Genomic DNA, 11,651 nt, shown 5'->3' on the forward strand with positions numbered 1-11,651 from the left:
AGCTACTTGAGGGCAGGGAGCAAGTCTTTTTTTTAATTATTTTTATTATTTTTTTTGAGACAGTCTCACTCTGTCGCCCAGGCTGGAGTGCAATGGCAAGATCTTGGCTCACTGCAACCTCCGCCTCCCAGGTTCAAGCGATTCTCCTGCCTCAGCCTCCTGAGTAGCTGGGATTACTGGCATGCGCCACCACACCCGGCTAATTTTTGTATTTTTAATAGTGATGGGGTTTCAACATGTTGGCCAGGCTGGTCTTGAACCCCTGACCTCAAGTGACCTGCCAACCTCGGCCTCCCAAAGAGCTGGGATAACAGGTGTGAGCCACTGCGCCCTGCTAAGTCTTTTTTAATTTTGTATTTCTAGCACCAAGAACATGGTAGGTATTACAAGACTGTGGGCCAGGCGCAGTGGCTCATGCCTGTAATCCCAGCACTTTCGGAGGCCAAGGCTGGCAGATCGCTTGAGCCCAGGAGCTCAAGACCAGCCTGGGCAACATAGCGAAATCCCATCTCTACAAAAAATATAAAACTTAGCCGGATGTGGTGGCGCATGCCTGTGGTCCCAGCTACTTGGGAGGCTGAGGTGGGAGGGTCGATTGAACCCAGGAGGTCAAGGCTGCAGTGAGCTGTGATCGCATCACTGTACTCCAGCTTGGGCATTGGAGTGAGATCCTGTCTCAAAAAAAAAAAAAAAGACTGTACGTATTTTATAACTTACAGGCTTACACAGGACACAGTGGTCTGTACCTGTAGTCCTAGCTGCTCAGGACGCTGAGGCAGGAGGATCACGTGAACCCAGAAATGTGGGGCTACAGTGTGCTATGCCCCGGGCCACTTCACCAGAATAAAACCATTGGAAGAGGCTTTCAGACTGCTGTGAGGAGAAAAAGATGTTCTTCCTAAGCTACTGGGCATAGAAAGAGGCGGACATATAGAGGAGGTCTTAGAGAAACTGGAGCTAGGAGAAGAAGGCCAGCTGGGATGGTAGCGAGTGTCTAAGTGTTTTATCAATTATAGGTTCTAGAATCAAGTTAGTAGATTGTGACCAGTTTAAAAAAAATAAAATACATAGAAAATATCAGAGGCTGGGTGTGGTGGCTCACGCCTGCAATCCCAGCACTTTGGGAGGCCGAGACCGGCGGATCACCTGAGGTCAGGAGTTCGAGACCAGACTGGCCAACATGGTGAAACCCTGCCTCTACTAAAAATACAAAAATTAGCCAGGTGTGGTGACCCACACCTGTAGTCCCAGCTCCTGGAGAGGCTGAGGTGAGAGGATCATTTGATCATGACACTGCACTCCAGCCTGGGCAACAGAGTGAGACCTTGTCTCAAAAGAAAAAAAAAAAAGGAAAGAAAAGAAAAAATATCAGAGTATACTTTTACATGTGAATATTATTTCTTTTTATTTAATTGAGACAAGGTCTTGCTGTGTCACCCAGGTTGGAGTGCAGTGGCCTGATCACAGCTTACTGCAGCTTCAACCTGTGGGGCCCAAGTGATCCTCTTCCCTCAGCCTCCTGAGTCACCGTGACTAGAGGAGCATGTGCCACCAAGCTCGGCTAATTTTTAAATTTTTTGTAAAGATGAGATCTCACTACATTGCACAGACTGGTCTCAAATTCCTGGGCTCAAGTATCCTCCCACCTCAGCTCCCCCAAAGTGCTGGGATTATAGATATGAGCCATCACACCAAGCCAAATATTATTTTTGTTTAATTTATTTCTTTTTGGTTTGTTTTTAAAAGGTTAGTCAAGTGAAGTAATGGGAGTGGAGTACATGTTATTTCTTAAACCTTTATTTCAGTTTTGTGCATGTGTGTATGTGTACACTGGTTTCTGATGAAAAACAGATATCTTACTGAGGGTCTTAGTACAAACAAAAAATGGTGAAAGCCATAGGAGAAATAATGAAAAAGCTCATGGTGAGTAAAGTCCTAAACTGGGAATGAGGATTCACAGATGAACCAAACCTCAGAGAGGAAGGCAGGGTACATTTTGTGGAGCCCAATCTCCATCTGAGTGCAGAAATCTTCCTACACTCACAACTGACAAAGAGCTTTGAGCCTCCCTGGAAGACTTCAGGCACCAGCAGCTCAGTATTTCTCAAGCCTGTTGAAACCACCTTTGCAAAGATTCTGACAGTGAGAGAAATCTGACATGGCCGACTCCATCTTGCTTCTAGTCTCACAGACTGGCTGTCTTCAGCTCACTCCTGCACCTACGTAGGCCAAGCTAAACATGGGAGGAATCTGGTTTATAGTTTAACTTGAAAGCAAGGATGATCATAGTCCCTCCCTAAAACCAACCTCCTCCTTGCTCAGGGACCAAAAATGTAGGCATAATTTCTATAATCCTTTACTGTTCCGAGGTCATGTGGCCAGAGGTCACAAGATTTGTGATTTGTGCCCCCTGTAGATAACATCACTATTGTAAAACCTAGGCTTGGTCTTTTGAGATGCATTCTGGCAACTGACAGACCCCACCTAGATCAGTGATTCATGACTCAACCGGGCCTGTGGCCCCACCCAGAGGCAGATTCAGCACAGAAAGACTGTTTTCCACACCCCTATGATTTAATCCCTAATCAGTCAGCAGTGTCCATTCCCTAGCCCCCTGCTCATCAAATTGTTCATAAAAACCCCAACTTCTGAGCCTTCAGGGAGACTGATTTGAGTAATAACTCCATCTCCAGGCTGGGCGCGGTGGCTCACACCTGTAATCCCAGCACATTGGGAGGCTGAGGCGGGCAGATCACCTGAGGTCAGGAGTTCAAGACCAGCCTGGCCAACATGGCAAAACCCCATCTCTACTAAAAATACAAAAATTAGCCGGGTGTGGTGGTGCATGCCTGTAGTCCCAGCTACTTGGGAGGCTAAGCCAGGAGAATTGCTTGAATCCAGGAGGCAGAGATTGCAGTGAGCCAAGATCATACCACTGCACTCCAGCCTGGATGACAAAACGAGACTCTGTCTAAAAAAATAAAATAAAATAACTCCATCTCCCACGTGGCAGACCTAGTGTCAATTGAACTCTTTCTTTAATGCAATGCTGAGGTCTTGGTGAATTGATTTGGTTTGTGCAGCCGGCAGGAAGAATCCCCTGGGTGAATACACTGTTCTGCCAATGGACAGCTCAAGTTGTTAGAAAGTTCATCCTCTTTGCCCCTCTAACTTCCACCCATGACTTCTAATTCTCTGCCTCTGTTGTAATCCAGACTAGGAACAAATAAGCAAATAAACTAAGAAAGCTATCTTGTGACCTCTAAGTTTCGTTTTCCTCCTGGTGTAAGTATTTGTGTTTCTCAAGTATCTGAGCTTCCATAGACTTCACTATTCAGTTGTTTCTCTAGCAGTTACCATTCTTGACTATATTATGGATCAGATATAGATATAAAGACTTTGCATTTCTATTTTACTAATTCTCACAACACTGCTATGCAAAAGGTACTACTATTATCCTTTTGCATATGAGGCTCAGAACACTTAAATTGCTTACCCAAATTACCCAGCCAGTTAGTGGCAGGATGAAATTTACCAATGTCTTTGTGTGATACCCAGAATTGATCTCAATCCTCCAGATGTGGTTTGACTGGCCCAAAGTAGAAAATCTTTATCCTGACTTCCCCTTGGTGGACAAAGTTTTCTTTTATTTAAAATAGAGATGGGGTCTCACTATGTTGCCCAAACTGGTCTCAAACTCCTGGCCTCAAGTGATCCTCCTGCCTCGGCCTCCCAAAGTGCTAGAATTGCAGGCATGTGCCACCTTGCCCAGCCTAACATTCTTATGTATGTCTCTAGGTGCACATATGCACACATTTCTGTGAATATATGGGCAAGAGTGAAATTGCTATATCATAGGGTCTAGCATTTCCAACTATAGTAATGTCAAACTGTTTTCCACCAATTTACACTTCTACGAAGGTTCACATTATTCCATATTCTTAACATCAGCATTGGCATTCTGGTGAGTGTGTAGTGGTATCTGATTGAGTTTTTAATTTGCGTTTGCGTGATGACTAATGATCTCTTGCATCTTTTCATATGTATATCAGTTATTTTCAGTTTCCTTTTTCAGTGAAGTGCCCGTTCAAGCCTTTTGTTATTTTTCTATTAGATTGTCTTTTCTTATTGATTTTTAGGGTTTTTTTTTTAAACCCAAACTGACTATGTATTTTCCCTACTTTATTTTATTTTTGACACAGGATCTTGCTCTGTCACCAAGGCTGCAGTGCAGTGGTGCAATCATGGCTCACTAAAGCTTTGACCCCAAGGGCTCAAGCCATCCTCCTGCCTCAGCCTCCTGAGTAGCTGGGACCACAGGTCTGTGCCACCACACTCAGCCAATTTGTGTATTTTTAGTAGAGATGGGTATTTGCCGTATTGCTCAGGCTGGTCTCCAACTCCTGGGCTGAAGTAATGCCTGCCTCAGCCTCCCAAAGTGTTGGGATTACAGGTGTGAGCCACCACTCCTGGCTGGATTTTTCTATTGTAATCTATATTTAAGTTATTTGTCAGTTATGCATTACAAATGTCTTTTCCTGGCTGGGCAAGGTGGCTAACACCTGTAATCCCAGCACTTTGGGAGGTGGAGGTGGACAGATCGCTTGAGCTCAGGAGTTCGAGACCAGTCTGGGCAACATGGTGAAACCCTGTCTCTACTAAAGATACAAAAATTAGGCCGGGCGCAGTGACTCATACCTGTAATCCTAACACTTTGGGAGGCTGAGGCGGGTGGATCACTTGAGGTCAGGAGTTCGAGACCAGCCTGGCCAACATGCCAAAGCCCCGTCTCTACTAAAAGTACAAAAATTAGCTGGAGGCCTCTAATCCCAGCTACTCAGGAGGCTTGAGGCAGGATAATCGCTTGAACCTGGGAGGTTGAGGCTGCAGTGAGCTGAGATTACACCACTGCACTCAAGCCTGGGGGGATAAAAGTGAGATTCTATCTCAAAACACAAAACGAACAAACAAAAAAACCCAAATATCTTTTCCTATTCTGTGGCTGACCTTGTCATTTTATTATTGGGGTCTTTTGACAAGGAGAACATACAGTATCACATTAATATGGTGAAGTATATCAACATTTTAGAACGTTTTTTGTCTTTTTTGGGAAGACTTTCCTTACCTTGAGGTCATGAAGATAGTCTCCTATGTTGTCTTCCAGAAGCTTTATTGTTTTTTCTTCACATTGAAGTCTACAATTCACATGGAATTTATTTCTCTGTTTAATGTAAGTTAGGGAGGAATTCGATTTCGTATTTTTCCATATGGACACTCAATTGTCCCAGAACAATTTATCGAAAAGTAGGCCCTAGCTGGGCATGGTGGCACGTGCCTGCCATCCCAGCTACTTAGGAGGCTGAGGGGGGAGGATCATTTGAGTCCAGGAGTTCGAGGTTGCAGTAAGTTGTGATTGTGCCACTGCACTCCAGCCTGGGTGACAGAGCAACACCCTGTCAAAAAGAAGAAAAAAAGAGAAGGAGGAGGGGAGAGGAGGAATGGGGAGTAGGAGGGGGAGGAGGAGGAAGAGGAGGAGAAAAAAGAGAGAAAGAATGAAAGGAAAAGAAAGTTCTTTTACCCACTCCTCTGTTGTGCCACCTTTGTCATAAATCAATTGTCCAGATACTTGCGGGGCTGAATCTGGGTTCCCTATTCTGTTGCGTTGGCATGTTTTCCCATCCTCGCACCAGTACTGAACTACCTCAATTTCTATAGCTTGCAGTTGATAATAAGCTTTACGCTCTGGTGGAGCAAATCCTCCCACGTCTCATGGCTAGGTATTTTTGAGGCTGGGATTGCTCATACACACAGATCCATTCAACCATTTAGGGAGAGTGTGGGGTGGGGTGGGGAGAACGGGTGCTCAGGGGAGAGGTGGGAGAGCAGCGCGAGGATCCTCTGTGTTTCCATGGCATCCTCCCAAGGGGCGGGAACATATAACCACAGTGCCAATCACCCTGTGGGGAGATCATAAATGCGTCAGCGGACTCCCTTGTTACTTATCCTAGAGGGACAGGCACCTCTCAAAACCGAGATGCTGATCCAAAGAAGCTGCTTCACGCAGGTCTCTCCCATACAATCCTAAAGGTACGCCCTTTCCTGCAAAGCACGTGCGCCTGCTCGGCACCCTAAACACGGATCCTGGACAGATTCGCCCAGAGAGACGCGCTCAATCCGTCTGAGGACTCGCTTAAGACGCCCTGGCGGGCTGAAGAACCGGTCCCTTGGCCAAGGGACTGTTTTTCTTTTTCTTCTTTCTTTCTCTTCTCTTCCCCTCCCCTCCCCTCACCCTCTCTCTCTCTCTTTCTCCCCTCTTCTCTCTCTCTCTCCCCTCTTCTCTCTCTCTCTGTCTCTCTCCCTCTCCTTTCCTCTTTCACCAGCTACAGCATCTAAGGGACTGTTTTTTCTTTCTTTCTTTCTTTCTTTTAATCTCTTCTCTTTCACCAACTACAGCATCCAGGGACTGTTTGTTTGTTTGTTTGTTTTTTGAGATGAAGTCTTTCTCTGTCTCCCAGGCTGGAGTACACAGGCACGATCTCGGCTCACTGCAACCTCCACTTCCCGGGTTCAAGCCATTCTCCTGCCTCAGCCTCCCCAGTAGCTGAGATTACAGGGGCGCGTCACCACGCCCGGCTAATTCTTGTATTTTTGAGACGAGGGTTCACCATGTTGGCCAGGCTGGTCTCGAACTCCTGACCTCAGGTGATCCGCCCGCCTCGGCCTCCCAAAGTGTTGGGATTACAGGCGTGAGCCACCGCATACAGCCTAAGGGCCTGTTTTCTGACTGACAGACACAGACAACCTCACTGAGCACCGGACAACCTAGACAAACACACTAGGGTGCGTTCCAGACCCCAAAAACACACCCCTCTGGGGACCGCAGCCTCGTTATTTGTTCGTGACCAATTGGAGTCCCGCAGGCGCCGTTTCCCCGCCCCTTGGTTCGGTCGAGCCACTTCATTGGCGGCTCAGGCAGCAGTAACGCATCGCGCTTGCTCAGTAGCCAATAAGAAGCATGACGGCACCCTCGGCAACCTGGGACCTCCTAGACCGGCCGACCTAGCTATGCCCCGCCCGAAGCAGCATCCTCCGGATCCTTCGGGTTCTTTCGGAAGCTGCCCTCCAGGGTGAAGTCGCGTTCGCTCTCCCATCAACACATTAATTTTTCTGCCCGACTCTCGCGCGTGCGCACTGACACCCCCAGGACGGCCCTGAAATGAAAACATCTTGAGAGAGGAGGAGGGACCCCAAGCCGCTGTAGGCCAGATCAGTGAGGCTACCCACACAGCTCGAGGTGGCTGCTGCCGGAAGCGGTCTCCAAAACAGGAATTGTAGGACCAAAAAGTCTCCTGAGGTCCCACCGAGATTTGAACTCGGATCGCTGGATTCAAAGTCCAGAGTGCTAACCATTACACCATGGGACCTGCTAGCTGCTTAAGGCGGCCGCGAGTCTCCTCAAGCTAGGAGGGCTCTGGGCGGCCTTTTCAGAGCGGCAGCGGTGTCCGTGTTTGCCGGACTGGGCACTGGGCCGGGGCCCCACGGGCGGCGTGGCGAGGGCTTCTGCGTCCTTCGCGTTCCAGGCGTTTCTGGTCCCGGGGATATCATGTCTTCCTGCGCTCCTCCGGGGGCTGGGAGGTCGGAAAGGCAGCAGGCTGGCGGGGTTGGCGATGTGGGGCCGGACTGGGTCCGGGGAAAGCCTGCTCCAACCCCAACTCCAGGGCAGGAGGCGCGGCGCACGGAGCCTGGGTTGTTTATTTATTTATTTACGTGGGAAGTGCCTTAGAAAAGGTATTTTGGCCAAGCGGGAAGGGAAGCGGACTGGCATGTGGGGAACAACGGTTCAAACCCCAGGCGCCCCAGGGACGCGCGAACGGAGACTTTGAAATTGCGCCCCTAGCCTGACTGCGTCGGTGCGAGTCCTACTGTTTCACGTGGCTGGAGCTCACGAGAAAACCGTTCCAAAGTTTCGCCTCCACATGCGTGTGTGCCTAATTAAAAACCACCAGGTGGGACTGCTGAGATAACACTCAGATACCCTTCCTTGCTGGGCGATTATCCTTAACTCAAGGATTAAATCAGATCAGTGGAAAAGACACTCCCCTCTGGGCTCTCTCCCCCATTTTAGTGAGCGTGTATGTAAACGGAAGTTTCTGCATGTCAGTCTGGCTACATTAAATTTTTACACGCCATTTGACTCAGCAGTTTCATCTTTGAGACTTTAACCTACGGAAACACCAAGGCAAGTGCCAAGACGTATGTTCCAGGATGTTCTCAGCTGTGTTGTTTATAATAGTAAAAAACAGAAAATAAACGTCCAAGTGAAAATTGGTAATAACAATATCTACACAATAAATATTGTGCAAGAATTTAGGGAATAACTTATTGTAATAATATAAAAAGCCAAAACAAAAAAGCCACTTGCCAATTATGTATAATAATAATAAAATCGACTTACCAATTAGTATGTATACATACCGATTAGTATGTATAACAATATGATAATAGTAGGTAAAATCTACTTACCAATTTGTATGTATAATAGTGTTGTACCAATTAGTGTGTATAATAATACAGTATATATTAATTATATATAACATTAATTATATATAAATAAAATACATCATTTAATAATATATACTAATAAGATCTAATTCATATATACTATATACTAACAATATATAGTAATATGTATAATATCCCATGACTTATAAACAAACAGAAAAGTTCTACATGTGTGTAATGAACATTTACCATTTATTTGACGTGTGACATCTGACTTCCTTTCTTGAGGGCGCCAACACTGTGTGGATCTGGGTGACAGCAGCTGTGCTCCAAGGTGGATATACTCACTCTCCAGCAGTCAGAATGAGATGTAGCTTGGCCAATTAGACTTAAAATCCAGAGACTGATGCCCAGAAACGGGCATTTTAGAACTCGTTCTGCTACTAGTGGTGGCTGTGACACCCAGTGTCCCAGGGGCAGTGGGGGCAGCCAGGCCATGCCCACTGGCAGCAGAACTGGCATCCTAACCACACGGCCCAGGATCCTGACCTTGCCTGAGGTCCTGGCTGCCCAGTTCCCCTTTGGCTCTGCCCATCTTCTGAAGTTTGCTTTTCCAGCCTCTCTCTGGTGCTCTGAGCTATCTCACATCCCTCCAAAAAGTCTCTTTTCTTGCTTAATGTACCCAGTCCTTTTCCGTTGCATGCAGTCAAGAGCATGGTAGCCTAAATCTGAAATGCTCTGTTGATGATTTATCTCTGGGGAGTAAATTTATAAGGACTTTTCTGTTTTTCCATATGGCTTGATAAAAGAATAACTCTTGTATATTGTCAGAAGAAACAGTAAAGATTTTCCATTTTGGGAAACAAGCCAATCTCCCCTTAAGCGCCTATGACTTAAGGGTGAGCTATTAAAGCTGAAGTTGAATGACTTCAGCATCTTTGGACCTCAGCTTTCCTGTTTATTTCTTCCTTACGCGGGTTCTGTGAGCACCAGTGAGAGTGCATTGAAATTAATTTCTCAAAAGCTACTTTAGAAACCCTAAAGGGCCATGATGATATTCTTTGACAATGCATAGGAGATAGTTCCTTCTGTCCAGTGTGAGGGTAAAGGTGACTCCACCTTCCTACTTCCACTTCTCCCTACTCCCATTCTCTAGCTTTTTCTTTTCTTTTCTTTTCTTTCTTCTTTCTTTTTTGAGATGGAGTCTGGCTTTTTTGCCCAGGCTAGAGTGTAGTGGCATGATCTCCGCTCACTGCAACCTCTTCCTCCCAGGTTCAAGCAATTATCCTGCCTCAGCCTCCTGAGTAATTGGAACTACAGTGCACCACCATCACGCCCAGCTAATTTTTGTGTTTTTAGTAGAGACAGAGTTTCGCCATGTTGGCCAGGCTGGTCTCAAACTCCTGGCCTCAAGTAATCCACATGCCTCTGCCTCTCAAAGTGCTGGGATTACAGGCCTGAGCCACTGCGCCTGGCCACATTTACTAATTTTTTAATGATAAGAGAGAAAAGGGAGACAGGATGTAATCTTCCTTCCCCAGAATAACTAGTTTCTATTAACATAAAGCCACAGTTCATGACATTGTAAAGATGGCAACCCATGGCATCTTTGAGAACAGACCCAGCCTCCTCAAGTGGCTCCTGAAGCATGGGAGAGTCCTAGGTTCTGCTAGAGGTGGGGTCAGTGTGGCTTCAGCCCTGGCACTGAGACTGAGGGCTGAATCAGGCAGAGGGGGAGAACAGTGAGGCCAGGGGTTAGGAAGGACCTGAAGGAAGGCTGGGCACGGTGGCTCACACCTGTAATCCCAGCACTTTGGGAGGTCCAGGTGAGTGGATCACCTGAAGTCGGGAGTTCCAGACCAGCCTGACCAACATGGAGAAACCCCGTCTCTACTAAAAATACAAAATTAGCCAGGTGTATTGGCGCGTGCCTGTAATCCCAGCTACTCAGGAGGCTGAGGAAGGAGAATCGCTTGAAACCAGGAGGCGGAGGTTGTGGTGAGCTGAGATTGTGCCACTGCACACCAGCCTGGGCAACGAGAGCGAAACTCTGTCTCAAAAAAAAAAAAAAAACCTGAAGGCAAGGATTAGGGACTTCAAGTTTTTTGTAAGCCTGTAAATATATAGTGGATGGAATAACAGGTGCTTTGAGTAGTTAAATGGAAAGTATTCCTGTTCACTGTCATAGCCATATTCAGTCCATTTCCTTTGTCCATTCTGAAGCTTCTCACAGTTAGCTGGGATAGAATCTGTCTTGCTCTGTGTCCTCATCACCCAGCTTAGGTGATACCTGCCACGAATCCCCTACTTTACCTTGGGATCCCCGGCTGAGCCAGACAAGCTGCCAGCACCTCCTTGTGCAGTGTGAGGAGGGATGCCCTGAGTCTCTGGGCTTGCCCCTTCTGCCCCAAGCCCTATTGCCCAGAAGGATCTGGCATTCCTGAACAAAATACAAAATGAGGCTGGGTGCAGTGGCTCATGCCTGTAATCCCAGCACTTTGGGAGGCCGAGGCTGGTGGATCACCTGAGGTCAGGAGTTCCAGACCAGCCTGACCAACATGGAGAAGCCCCTTCTCCACTAAAAATATAAAATTAGCCGGGCATGGTGGCGCATGCCTGTAATCCCAGCTACTTGGGAGGCTGAGGGAGGAGAATCGCTTAAACCTGGGAGGCAGAGGTTGCGATGAGCCAAGATTGTGCCATTGCACTCCAGCCTGAGCAAAAAGAGCAAAACTCCGTCTAAAAAATAAATAAAACCCAACAAATATTAAAAAATAAATAAAACCCAACAAATATACATGTATATGAATATGAATATTCCTTTTCTCTTTTCTTGTGTAGAGACAGAGTCTTGCTATGTTGCCCAGGCTAGTCTCGAACTCCTGGGCTCAAGTGATCCTCCTGCCTTGGCCTACCAAAGTGACGAGATCACAGATGTGAGCAACTGAACCCAGCACATATTCTTTTTCTTAGAAAAAATCAAAACACTGTTCTGCACCTTGTTTTATTAGCACCGTATGTTGCATATGTTGAAGATTGTTCAATAACAGAATATATAAAATCTATCTCATTTTTTAAAATAGAGACAGGAATCTTGCTGTGTTGCCCAGGCTGGTCTTGCATCCCTGGCCTTAAGTGATCCTCCTGCC

The 11,651-nt window shown here is 46.7% G+C and overlaps 1 non-coding gene across 1 annotated transcript; it reads right to left on the reverse strand.

The window, feature by feature from the left end:
- Nucleotides 1-7,352: 7,352 nt before the first annotated feature.
- TRNAQ-UUG (transfer RNA glutamine (anticodon UUG)) lies at nucleotides 7,353-7,424 on the reverse strand. Its single transcript has one exon. It is a non-coding gene; the product is annotated as a tRNA-Gln (tRNA).
- Between the last annotated feature and the right edge of the window lie 4,227 nt (nucleotides 7,425-11,651).

The sequence above is a fragment of the Pan troglodytes genome, chromosome 19 (assembly GCF_028858775.2).
Source record: "Pan troglodytes isolate AG18354 chromosome 19, NHGRI_mPanTro3-v2.0_pri, whole genome shotgun sequence".
Lineage (NCBI taxonomy): Eukaryota > Metazoa > Chordata > Mammalia > Primates > Hominidae > Pan > Pan troglodytes.